Genomic DNA, 13,765 nt, shown 5'->3' on the forward strand with positions numbered 1-13,765 from the left:
ACATTTCCATATTTTAAGTTCCAACTTTCCTTCTGGTGAAATATGTGGCTCTAAACTTCCCCTTTCCACCACATTCTCAAACTATTCAGTACTGTTATTTATTCTCAAAATAATGTGCTACTGTCACCTCTGTCCGTTTCCAAACACTTCAGTTCAACCTACTTAAACATTGTGCTCATAATAAGCAACCACTCCCCATCCTTTAGCCTTGTTCTATATCCTGGTAACCTACATTTCATGCCTATGAGTTTACGTATCATAATTAGTTCATATCAGTGAGACTTCACAATATTTGTCCTCCTGTGTCTGAACCATTTCACTCAATATAATGCCCTCAAGTTTTCTTCATCAACCGTTTTTTTCTTTTTTTTTTAGATTGTTTTGTTCACTCACCATACATTCTGCTCTAAGTAAACAATCAATGGTTCCCTGTATAATCACGTGTTTATGCATTACCACCATCACCACTATCTATATAAGTACATTTCCATTTCTTCCACACAGAAAGAGGAAGAGTCAAAGAAGGTAGAGAGACAAAATAGAAAGAAAAAGAAAGAAAAAAAATAACAGCTACAAAACAATAAAAGAAAAGATAGAATTAAAATAAGATACAATAAAAGAGTCAGACAACATCACCAATGCCAAGAGTTCTATACCCCTCCCTTATATCCCCCTCATACAGGCATTTAGCTCTGGTATATTGCCTTTGTTACGTTAAAGGAAGCATAGGACAACATTTATGTTAACTATAGACTATAGTTTGTATTGATTATATATTTTTTCCCCAATAATACCCCACTTTTAACACCTTGCAAGGTTGACATTCATCAGTTCTACCTCATATAAAAATATATTTGTACATTTTATCACAATTGTTGAGCACCCTAGGTTTCACTAAGTTATACAGTCCCAGTCTTTATTTTCCTTCTTTCCTTCTGGTGTCCCACATGCCCCTAACCTTCCTCTTTCAAGCATAGTCACAGTCATCTTTGTTCAGTGTACTTACATTGTTGTGTTATCTTCACCCAAAATTGTGTTCCAAGCCTCTCATTCCTGTCTTTTCCTATCTGTCTTTAATGCTCTGTCTAGTATTTCCTGTAGAGCAGGTTATCTTGTTCACAAACTCTCTCATTGTCTGTTTGTCAGAGAATATTTTAAACTCTCTCTCATATTTGAAGGACAGCTTTGCAGGATGTAAGATTCTTGGTTGGTGGTTTTTTCTCTCTCAGTATCTTAAATATATAAAACCACTGCCTTCTTGTCCCCGTGGTTTCTACTGAGAAATCCACACATAATCTTATCAGGCTTTCCTTGTATGTGATGGGTCCTTCTTCTCTTTCTGCTTTCATGATTCTCTTTTTCTTTGATGTTTGATAATCTGATTATTAAGTGTTTTGATCTATTCTGTTTGGGGTATGCTGTGTTTCTTGGATCTGTAATTTTATGTCTTTCATAAGAGATGGGAAATTTACATTGATTATTTCCTCTATTATTGCTTCTGCCCCTTTTCTCTTCTCTTCTACTTCGGGGACACCCATGACATGTGCTTTCATGTGCTTCATGTTGTCATTCAATTCCCTGAGAAGTTGCTCATATTTTTCCATTCTTTTCCCTATTTGTTCTTCTGTGTGTAGAATTTCAGGTGTCTTGTTCTCCAATTCCTGCATGTTTTCTTTGCCTCTTGAAACCTGCTGTTGTATGTCTACACTGTGTTTTTCAACTCATGTGTTGTGCCTTTCATTTCCATATATTCTGCCAGTTATTCTTTCAAACTTTTGATTTCTACCTTATGTTTGCCCAGTGTTTTCTTTATATCCTTCATCTCTGTTGCCATATCTTCCCTAAACTCATTGACTAGAGTTTTGAATTGATTTAACACATTTATTTGAAAATCTTTAATAGATTGTTTCATTAAAGTGAAACAGTATCTCAACTGCATCTTAATTGAGGTGTAAGTTTGTTCCTTTGGCTGGGCCATATCTTCATTTTTCCTAGTGTGATTCATAGATTTCTGTTGTATAGGCATCAAGTTTCCTTGGTTATTCCAACCAGATTTTCCCAGACCAGAATGTGCTCAGGTCTCAGAATGGGTCTATATTCAGGGTCAGGTTTCCCTGAGGTTGTGTCTTAGAAGATTGACAGACTTTCCTGTGAGGCCTCTAGCCACTGTGCTTTTCCTAACCTGTCAAGCAGGTGGTGCCTGTCAGCCTGCCATTCCCCACTGGTGTAAAGAGGTATGGCCCCTTTACTTCTCAGTTTAAGTTGTTTCTGTTTTGACTGTTTTCTCCAGGCCCTGGGGTCTGAGTTCTAAAGGGAGAGCTAGCCCTTTAGCTGGGCCCCACCTCCTTCCTCTTAGGGAAGATACACCCCCTATGGAGATATCTTCTGCATTTGAATTACTCCTTTGTCTCTCTGACTCTGTTAACTCCACCTCTGTCTAGGTCAGAGTGCTATGAACTGAAAATGGCTGAGGCTTTCTGCACTGAGCCACTCAGGTTGAGAGAGAGAGAAAGAAAAAGGGAAAGAAAGCCCCTTTTCAGAGCTAGTCCATGGCTCCCCAGTTTCACTGGTTGGTCAGAGATAGCACCCGGTCTTCTGGGCTCCCTCTCCTGGGGTGCAGGCTCCTTCTTGCTCTTTCAGGTCAGCTGTCTCTAAAAGCCTCTGTATTTTTTTCTCTCAGTTTTTTTTTTTCCCCATCAGCCCCCCTCCTCTCCACTGGGAGCAATCTCAGGGCCCTTTGCTGCTTGTTAGGGGTTTGTTTATGTTTGTAGCTTGTATTCAACAGCCCACATTTGTTAATTAAAACCCCAGTTGGAGCTGGTCTGAGCTATATTCAATTGCTTTGAGAATGCTGCTGTCTCCCACTGTGAGGTCCTGCAACTCAGCCTGCCATGGGAGGAGGGGGTTTCCAGTACAGTTCTGCATTTTTACATACAGTTTTAATGCTGTGGTCTCAGCCATTCCATCCCTTCCAGGTTAGCATACGATGTGTGGACAGTCATGATTGTTCCCCAGCAATTGTGCCAGATTATTTACTTGTTGTTCCTGGTTGTTTATTAGTTGCTCTAGGGAACTAACTAAATTCTACACATCTCTATGTTGCCATCTTGCTCCTCATCTAGAAAAACTTAGTTTTGATTGGTATATAACTGCTCTCCCACTCACCCTGAGTGCCCTCATGCTAGTTTAACCATGAAGCCCTGGGCTTTCTGTTGGTGCTGTGTCCATGCAAAAAATGGGTACTTTTTTCTTCATATAAATGTACTTCCTGCTTCCCAAAATTTGTGCCTCACAAAAGTCTGTTGCTCATGAGAAGTTTCATTTTTTATAATAGTGATATAAAGGAACTATCTAGAGTAGTCATACCATGTCCCCATTCCCAATCACTCAACTACACACCCATTCTGGAAACTGGCTGTATGCCTGCCTGTTCACCAATTATGCCCAACTAGAACACATAGCCACAGAGAAGTTCCAATGGTTTCTACAAAACTGGATGATGAGATTTTCCCAAATAGAACATTCTTTGCAACTCAATATTCAATCCTTTTTGAGGACCATCCCTGCACTATGTCATAATGGAGAAATGTCATTTAATTTCAAGGCTCATATTTAAAAGTGAATTTAGAGTAAATTGCACCAAGTAATAATCTAAAATGGTTTTATTTCTAATGCATTGGTAAAAGAGTCTGGCTGCAAATAGGCAAATAAGTCAAGTCCAAATGCCAATATGATAACTGACCTGCACTCATGTTGAATTATTCTACTAGTTATAAAGCAAAACTCATTTGTTCAATGTGACAGACCTGGACTTGACAGAAACTAGATTTCACTTTCTTAGGGTTATATGAAGATAGCTTAACAAAAGGACTATTTATGAAGATATTTGCAGAACTAAGGGAACTAATAAGATATGGTACAGTAGCTGGGTACTAGCATCGGCAAGAAATTGTTACCACTTGTAGGCACAAAGGGGTGGGAGGTGGGACAGAGTTGCCAGCAAGAGCTGGAGCCATGAGAAGGGGACCAACTATAGGACTGTGACTGTGGCTGTTATGGAAGTAGTAGGGGGGATAAATACCCACTTCTGCCTTTATTCTAGCTCTTCAATCTCTAACCAGTGCTAAACACAATTCGAAGGCAAAATGCAAGGGAACAGGTGATGGAGTCTGCGGAAGTCATCTTCAGGTGCCCAGATTTGAGCAGAAAAGATCAGAGAATAAATCTGGAGGGGAAAACAGAGAGGCATGCTAATCATTCGTCTACTTGATTTCAGGTCCCTTACCTGCTCTTTCCATGATCCAACATAACAGAGGGAACTCTTTGCCCTAGACTCCCTTGCCAACTTGTTTCTCACCATGTTTGGCTACTGGAAACTATTGGGTGGGGATTGGAGGACTGAAGGAGACCAGAAGCTTCAGGCTTTCCCCTATGTCTCTCTGCTTCAGACTTTGTCTCCAGCAGTGATTGCAGACCCAACCATGATCCAGCTCCCATTGGACAGCCCTTTTCACCCTGGTCCCATATGGATGTGGGACAATATCCCATATCCTGGATATGGCAGGCAGAACAGGGAAGGAATACCATTTCAGCTACAAATACAAGTCCAAGCTACTGAGCTGAGGTAATACTACCTCCTGTGTCCCTCCAACTGAGCCACGGCAGCTTCTTGCTCTTCCTACTGTCTGCACTGTTTCATGGTCCCCCATATAGATTCTCAGGTCTTCTACCACCTGTTCATGCAATTACCACTATTAAAATTTCTCTATTTGCAATACCAAGAATCCTGTTTCTGTCAGAACCCTGACAAAATGCTGGGTTAAACGTAAATTAAAATCCATTTGCATAGAATTGGATTTCTATTTCCTAAGCTACTTAGTAAATTTAAAGTATGGATAGACATACAAATAAGGACTTGGTAAACCAAAGTAATGTTTTATTTTCTCTCAGGATAATGGGAAAAGAATGGAAATATAATTTAATAAATAAATTAAATATTTGTTTCACATGCAAATGAAGTCAGAGCATATAGAAGCACAGAAACATCTTGAGAGAACTGAAACTTAGTGGTCAGTATTATATTCACATTTTTAACTTTTATCATGCCAGCTTTCCTTTAGTTTATTAGTAGTAAGGGTAGTAGTAAATGATCACTGAAGGAGAATACTGGTTAATAATGCCCTCTTTGCTCTTCTTTGTTTCCTCATAATGGTATTTTTAAAATAGATTTCAGAATTGAATTTTCTTGACAATCCCTGGGGAAAAACTGGAATGGGAGATATATATATCCGTCCTGTTGGATATCCTTTCTCCCATTTTCATAGAAAGAAATCCACTTTATTTTGGGATAGCCATATGCCCATCTTAAAAAAATAAATCTACATTTCCAAGACAACCTTGCAGACAAGGGTTGCTGCTGATATGTAGGTAGAAGTCATTGGGCAGAAAGTCTAGTAAAGCTCTTAGGGGGTTTTACTTACCAGGGAGGTTCCTTTGGCCTTCCTCCCTTCAGTAAGTCCTTCTGGAAGTCTAGATGCTATGGCTGGCTTCACAGCCACTGTTGTTCCACCATGAGGAAATCTTAAGAATGGAAGCCACTTTCTAAGAATGGCAGAGCCTGGAATACTGATGATTTCATGAAGTCGCAATTGCAGTCTCAGATAGCCCAAATCCAGACTTCTTTATGTGAGAGAAAATGAAACTTATCTAATTTAAACTGATGTTATCAGGGGTTTTTGTTCATATCAGATAAATAAGATCACAATATTGGCTGCACTTACCTTAAGATATTCATCACAAAAATATGGAACTTGAACTTGTTTGAAAGTCTACGCAGAGAAAACTAAACAAATGAGACAATACACAATTTTTTGCAAGGGAAATGAACCAATGATTGCAAAGGTTTAAAATTATTACAAAAATTAATCTAGAAGAGTAGTAGAATGAAATAGCTAGGGAAAAAAGCTTAAAGAAATAAAATGAAAATAACTTATCCTATTTTAAACTAAAATGACTGACATAATATGAATCTATAATAACTTAAATAGGGTATTACTAGATAAGTAGACATATCATTGGACTGCATAGTTCCAAAATAGACTCCAGGATATATGTCTTTAATAAATTATAAAGCATCTTTTCCATGAAAAAATGAGTAAAACAAGAATTTTATAGTCTCTGAATATAACCTTGGAATTTCTGGTGCATTTTACACTGAATCTGTTTTCTCAAGAAACATTGTTTGTATATCCACTTAGTAGATATAATCTCTGTGTATGAGGTAATCAGTGAAGGAAAAAAAGGTGCTTTGTTGGTGGATTTTTTTACATTCATGCTGTACCTTCCAAATACAGTAATATGTTTCCATATTTTTGAATCAAGACTATTGACATATTGAAAGAAACTCCCCCAATATGCAGTCCTGGAGCATGAAATCTATTTTTGCTGAATTCTGCTTATGGCTATGAAACATAATCTGTTTTCAACATGTACTGCTAGGAAAACTCTTCTTCATTCAAAACTGGGTCAAGGAGAGCTGCTTTTATTGGAGGCTGTTTGGAATATCACTCTCCAAGGAGACGTAATTTGAAACTAGAGAGCCATGACACAAACCTGTTACAAAATCTACAACTTTGGGGACAATCAATCAGCTGTGGGTTTTGAATGCACTGCATGCATCCAGAAAAGCTCAATGCTCAGAGTCATCTCTTGCCTGAGAGTAGGTGTTTAGGGCTTATTAAAGTTCTAACCTTTCCTTAGAGCGGAGTGGTATGCTTTGTGAGTGAAGTGTTTCAATTAAAATATATCTAGGTACTTTACAGAGTCCAAATATTGGGCCAAATGTTCACAGCCACACTCTTTGAAAATTATCAAAGAAAGTAAATGGAATGAAATAGAGGGGCAATTAGTGTTGATATTATTTGTATGGATTCAAATAATTCACAAAGGGACACAAAATACCTGCTAATTGTTTCTTCTGAGCAAAATAAAAATTTATGAGCATGGATAATTTATTTTATACAATTTTCAGAAATTACTATGATTTTCTAAACAGTGGGTTATTTAGAATTTATAATATCAATACCTCCTTAAAAGAAAAAAAAAATGTGCCTTTATCATGAGAGCTGTAAAAGCTGAAATGCCAATTGTAAGCAGACATTAAATGTATGCTGACATACTAAAGTACCACAAGTTATGGATGGCATCAGAAAACTCCTTTGGTTGAGAAATCAGATATTCTCCTATTTTGTCACTGTAAGATTATAGCTATTGGTGATGATTTCTGAAACTTTCCTATTGAGGTTTTCATAATAATCAACTGACAGACAATGAATTATAACACCATGAAATGCAGAGGAAGGGTAAAGTACACCATACCAAAACCTGCATAAAGAGCATGCAAACAGCATATTTATTTTTAACAGAAAGTGAAAGATAATATAGGAAGAAAAATACTCCAAGAGGATGGGGGGGGTGTTATCAAGACCAGAATTTTATTTGAATACCCCAATTTGGAAATGCTTGATTCTTCCAGATATGTCTCCAATATTAGGATCTAGAGTGTTTACCTCACCTCTGTAGCTGTTATTCTGGAATTGCTACTTCAAATCTTGCAAAATGAGCTAAAATAGACAAAATGAATTTAAAGAATTAAGTGCAAATTATACATTCATAATTCAAAAATTAGTTACAGAAAAAGGGAGCTAAATGATATGATGCAGGTGTAGTTCATTTGAAAGAGCTGAGAATTTTAGCACCTATAGGTTCAGAGTAAGATAACAGGATCTGGTAAAAACAGGGAATTTTATAAATGCTATTACACTATTTAAGTAACATAGGGTAAAATACTGGAATTAAATTTTTAAATCTAAATGTTACAACAAAAATTGAGCACCACCTATGTGTCAATGTGTCTGATGTATGCTATAGAGAATGTAAAGGAGAGGATAAAGCTAAAGATCATGTGAGGTGGGGTGTGGGGAAGTAGAGTAGAGAATCCATTACTACCCCTAGGTCTGAAGGGGCAAGGGATCAGACACCTGCATGGAAAGAGCTCCCTGGAAGGATCTGTGGTTATAGAGGAATGCAGCCAAGCTGCAGGGACCCCACACAGTGGGAGCCAGAGGAATAAGAACCACAACTTCCTCCTCGTTAATTTCCCCCTACTGGCCTAACCCAAATGGAAACTAGAAGGCAAAGGAGCCACCTCCTTGGGTGCAGACAGTGACTAGTGAATTTGGAGAAGCAAGGAGATATCCATCACTGATATAATGGAGAAAAAGATGATTTGTAGTATGAAGGTCAATGTGTTGAAAAATCCAAGGATTGGATGAAGAAGATATGTGGAAGCAACTGATATTAAGAGGCTTATTACAGTGACTGGTAATTAATGTTGTCTAGGCTTATCATTTTAATTTTAAAATAATACTGCCATAGCTGAAAATGAGCCTTTTAAGGAACTTGAAGTGCCATCCAGGTGGATTTCTTCCAGGACTGTACTGGAATTTGTATAGACATAAGGGCTGATGCTGGTGCTAAAGTTTTCAGTGATGAAGATAAATGGCCAGAAATATATAAATGAGTAAATAACCAGTCAATGATAGAGCCAGATAGATTAGACTCAGAGAAACAGGGTTTTGTATAGCACAAGCCTTGAAAAACTGGTAACAGTTTAGTGGATAGAAGTGAACAGATAGGGAAGCACTGAAATTAGAAAGAACAGATGAGCAGAAGCTACAGGAATGGACAAGTTATATGAACATGGAATGGCCCATTTTGGTTGAATCATAGACTATAAGTAGGAAACATTGTTGGGGAGAGACTTTGATGTAGTTTGTCGTCAAAATGTGCAGGGCCCTTGATACCAGGACAAGGATTATTGCCATAGCAATGGAGGCAATGGTGAGCTTGTGAGTAATTTTGAGGAAGGGGCAACATGAGTGGAGTAAAATAAATTATCTCAAGTATAGTTTTGAATGAGGAAGTTCAGTGGGGATAATTTTGAGGACTGATATAAAGAATGAAACTTGAAGAGCTAGAAGTCAGACAGGTGTTAGGGGGAGAGCATTCAAAGCAGAGAGAACAGCATGTACAAAGGCACAGTGGTGAAAATTATGATATTGAATTAGAGCTATTCATTGTAGGATGTTTGGCAGCGTTGCAGGCCTCTACTCAATAGATGTCATTAGCACTTACTACAGGTCTACAAGGGGTTAGGGAAATGTACAAAATATCCTTGATAAAGAACCAGTGAATTAGGGGAAATATATATATATATATATATATATATATATATATATATATACACACACACACACACACACACACACACATATTATGTATATATGATTTAATGGAACCACAAGATAAAGTGTAGAAATGAATTGGCTAGAAATGAAGCCACAAAGAGAGATTAAAAGCTTTAAGTTTGCTTTGCTGAGAAATTTTTATTTTATTCTATGATTAAAAGGAAGATATAAAACGAAGTAGCAAACAAAAGAGGATTTATATTTTAGAAAGGTCACATTGGATGTAATGTGAAGGAGCATGTCTGTTGTCAGAGAGGTTGGTTGAAGGAAATTCCAGAAGTCCTGTTTTAATAATGTCATGGGGGATTTAAAGGAAGGAATAGGAGATATAAAAAAAGAGTCAACTGGATTAATAAAAGTTGGGAGGTTTAATATAAGAGAAAATGGAGAATTCAAGGGTAGTTCCAAGTATTCTAAGTTGTGTAGCTTAGTGGATAAAGGTACCAGGTACATATATAGGCAATAAGAAGAAGGGGAAGTGTGTCTTCCTGGAGTGATGGGGAAAATATGATGAATTTACTTTGGTTAGGTTAAGTTTATGGTACCTATGGAATAACCAATACAAATGAGCAATGGGTGGATAGATAGGTAAATGCTTGCCTTGGATACATAGATTTAGAAATTAATTATACAGGGTATTTGTAATGAATACAGAAGAAGCCAAGGGAATAAAATTAGAGAAATATTATCTAAGGAGGAAGAAAACCTGGAAAAAGTGGTTGAAATAAGTACTCCAAAAGACCGATGGGAGGAAATTCAAGGAATGAGAGAATTTTAAGAATGTTGATATGAATAATATTTTCAAATATTCTGTGAGATAAATATCAAAAAGGGATCATTTAGTAGTAAAGCCATTGATGACCTTGACAAGAGCAATTTCACTGAGAGTAGCAAACAAAGAAAAGTGGAGGTGAGATTAGGGAAATCGAGTGCTGACTATTATTTCCACATATACGTATTTGAAAGCTAAAATGAAGGAGAACGATTACAATAGAAAGAAATGGAAGACTAAGGGTGTTCACTTTCTTTTAAAACTATGAGAATATCCACAGCATGCATATATATAGATATAGATGTAGATATAGATATATAGATATATAGCTATATATAGATATATATATTCTGGTAGTTAAAAACACTGGTAAAGAGACTGAGTTTGAAAATACATAAGAGAAGGGAAGAAGGAGTGATGAGGTCACTAAGAATATTGGAAAAAGTAGAATATAGAACATAGGGAAGGAATTTGCCTTTGACCAGACATGGGGCACTTAATCCTCTAAAATAAAGGAATAGGAGCTATGAAATATGGAAATAAATTTAAAAAAAAGATTGGGGATTGTGAATTGAAGGACTTCATTCCTGATGGTCTTTGATTTTTCTGTAAAGGACTTTATTAGATTATTTCCTAAAAGGAATGGTAAATGTGGTAGGGAAAAGATTGGAGAAAACTAAAGAAAGTTTGAAATTATTCTGGAAATAAGAAAGGGAATTGTGTGACCAGAGTAAATATACCATGAAGAATTACTAGAGCTAACATGAAGTTGGTGATCATGAATCTACAGTGACAGCATTCTGTGTAATTAAATGAATTTTACCAGTGTTGTTGAACATTCCTGGTGTAGGAACAGAAACAAAACAAAACAAAAAAACAACAACCATAGGATTGATCAAGAGTTGTTTTTTTGTTCAATTGTTTGTTTGTTTTTCCTGGCAAGTAGGAGAAAAGGAATAGCACAGTTGATTCTAGTGAAAAATAGGCTGAATAAATGGATTATGAAGAAAGATTAGTTTGTAAAACAATACAAAGTAAAGGAATGGATAGATTAAAAGAAAGTGGATATATAAAATTACTGGATGTCTTGACTCCTAGAAGCCTTGGAAAATGAAGTGCCATGAGTCATTTAATTTCCAAAAAAAAAAAAAAAAAAAAAAAAAAAAAAATGTGGGTATGGAATTCAGGAAAGATGGAGACTTGTTGGTATAGGAATTATCTGCACATTTTTGATACAATTGTATGGGTAGATAAAATTATGAGAGATAATGAGAAAGCACACAAACCAGTCAAGGGCATAGTCTCAGATAATGTCAACATATAGGGGAAGGAAGAAGGAAAGGAACTAGTAGATGAGAGGTAGAGATGGAGGGAGACATTACATAATTTAATATTATAAAAGGAGAGAAAAGGAAGTGTGTCGGGAGCCAAATCGCCACATCCTAAACCTGATGGCAAGGTCTCAGTTTCAACAGAAAACATTACTGTGGATGTGCTGCACGGCAGTGGGCGTGGCCCCTCGACAGATCCTGGCAAAGCCTACCACCGATGGACTATTGCAATGCTGATTCTTTTAATCTTTGTGCTTCTGCTTTCTCTTTTTCTTTGCTAACGTTATTATTTGGGATATACTCTGGATAATAATCAAAGATATGACAAAGTGTTGGGCACCTTCCGATGATTTTACCTTTCGATGAATCCCCTCCTCCACCTATGAGAAAGCAGCCACCCCGTTTAGCCTCCTGAAGCCCCCTTGCCCCTTTCCAGACATCCTCCTTTACACAAGTTCCCCCTTTGACATCCAAAAATATTTCACTGAGAAAGCGATTAGAAGGCCAAAGCAGAAGCAATGTAAACCACGTAATTCATCACCCGGTTCCTTGACAGGCCCCGTTGTTTGCCGAGGTTAGAACTGAATCAGGGTCAACACGCTCCACTAGTGCCTAATGGCTGGCCTCGGGCAGACAGAGCATACAAGAGATTCTTTGGGCACCCACCCCACGGGCTTATGGTACGAGAGTAGTTCCTCGTATGAGCCCACAGCTAATTTACTTTAGGTACAAAAACAAGCCCTTCTAAATAATTAAAATAGCCAAAACAGAGATCATTACTGAGAACAAGGAAGAATATTATGAGGAACTTGGAAGGTCTGCACCGGAATAGAGTTGTCTTAACATAGGGATGAAAACACACACTGCTCGGTCCCCCGCCCTGTTCGGACCCCAATGTCCCCTAGAATTGAGTAACAATGGTTTTGTGATTTATATGCTGTGCTTGCCAGCTCTCACCCACGTGATCCAGGTGCAGAGCTTATGTAACTTTGAGCTATAAAAGAAAATCACTTTTTCATTAAAATTGTTGGAGCCCTGAGCTTCGTCCCAGACACTTTGCGTGTCTGTCTCCTTCCTTGCTGCGCCGACGCCGACCCCCACTTTAGGACCCTGTCATGTTTGCTGAGGCAGGACCTCGGCAGAAGTGTTTCTCAGAAGTGGAATTAGCAAAGAATTCTGTGGAAGCTATTTGGAATGTTCATAAATATTTGGTTCTTTCCTGAGACACATGATAGGATTGTACTTACTGCTCAACACCCCTTAACTCAGGGTAGGCAAGTGACTTGCTTTGGCCAATAAAATGGGAACTCAGTAAAATGTGAACAGAAGTAACAGTTGGAAACTTTGAATGCCAGTGCACGCCACATCATTACAGAAAGTTCTGCTCTATCAATCAGGGCCTAGAAGGGAGGAAAAAATAAATCTTCTAGCTGACCCTCACTGGATATGTAGTATAAGCATCCTGCCTCTGTGTTTTTTAGTGAGATTTTGTGTTGTTTGGTAGTCAGCCCAAACTAACCTGTTCTCACTGCAGTAAGTGGAAAATGCACACAAGGGGTCAAGGAGGAGGAGACCTAAAAGCAATTCCTAGGATTTGATATCTATGCCAACCTTTTAATGTTTGCTCATCATTTACAAAAATTAAGATAAACTTGCCTACATTAAGGGTCTTATATTTCTTATCTTTCTTTGATATTTCTATTCTTCATTGCATTAGTCACGCTTCTTGAAGTTTTTCTAGACCCAGGTTAAATTGTAAAATATTTTAAGTTACTGCTAAAAGGTTTCAACTCTTTATGCCCTTAATGTATCATGTTTAATACAACTAATTGGCACCGAAATGAAATATATGGTGACACAAGAAAGAATGTTTTTAATTCAGAAACTACTTTATAAATGTACTATATTTACGAGATAGTAAACACCTTAGTGATAAATATGATTGAGTTGAAACATGATGATTTTGTATCAGGAGGAATATTATCATTTATTAAACACCTATTATATGCTAGGTAATATATTGGGTGCTTTACTATGCCATTTCAGTTGATATCCACAGCAGTCTTAATGAATAGCTATAATTAATTACACTGCTGTGAAAAGTTACAAAAATAACCTAAGGTCAAAATTGCTGTTAAATGGCTTATCTTGGATTCAACACCAATATGTATGACACCAAAATACATGTTCTTATTTCAGGGAAAGGAAGGTTCTGTTGATTAACAGCAATGTGATTCCTTGTTTCGTTGACAACATTCATGTTCCTGTGGAAAGATTGTTCCTTGATGTGGAAGTTTGGTATCCTATATTGCATCTGGAACAAATGTGCAAGACACAAAATTTCCCGCAAAAAT

This window comes from Choloepus didactylus, chromosome 3 (assembly GCF_015220235.1).
Source record: "Choloepus didactylus isolate mChoDid1 chromosome 3, mChoDid1.pri, whole genome shotgun sequence".
Lineage (NCBI taxonomy): Eukaryota > Metazoa > Chordata > Mammalia > Pilosa > Megalonychidae > Choloepus > Choloepus didactylus.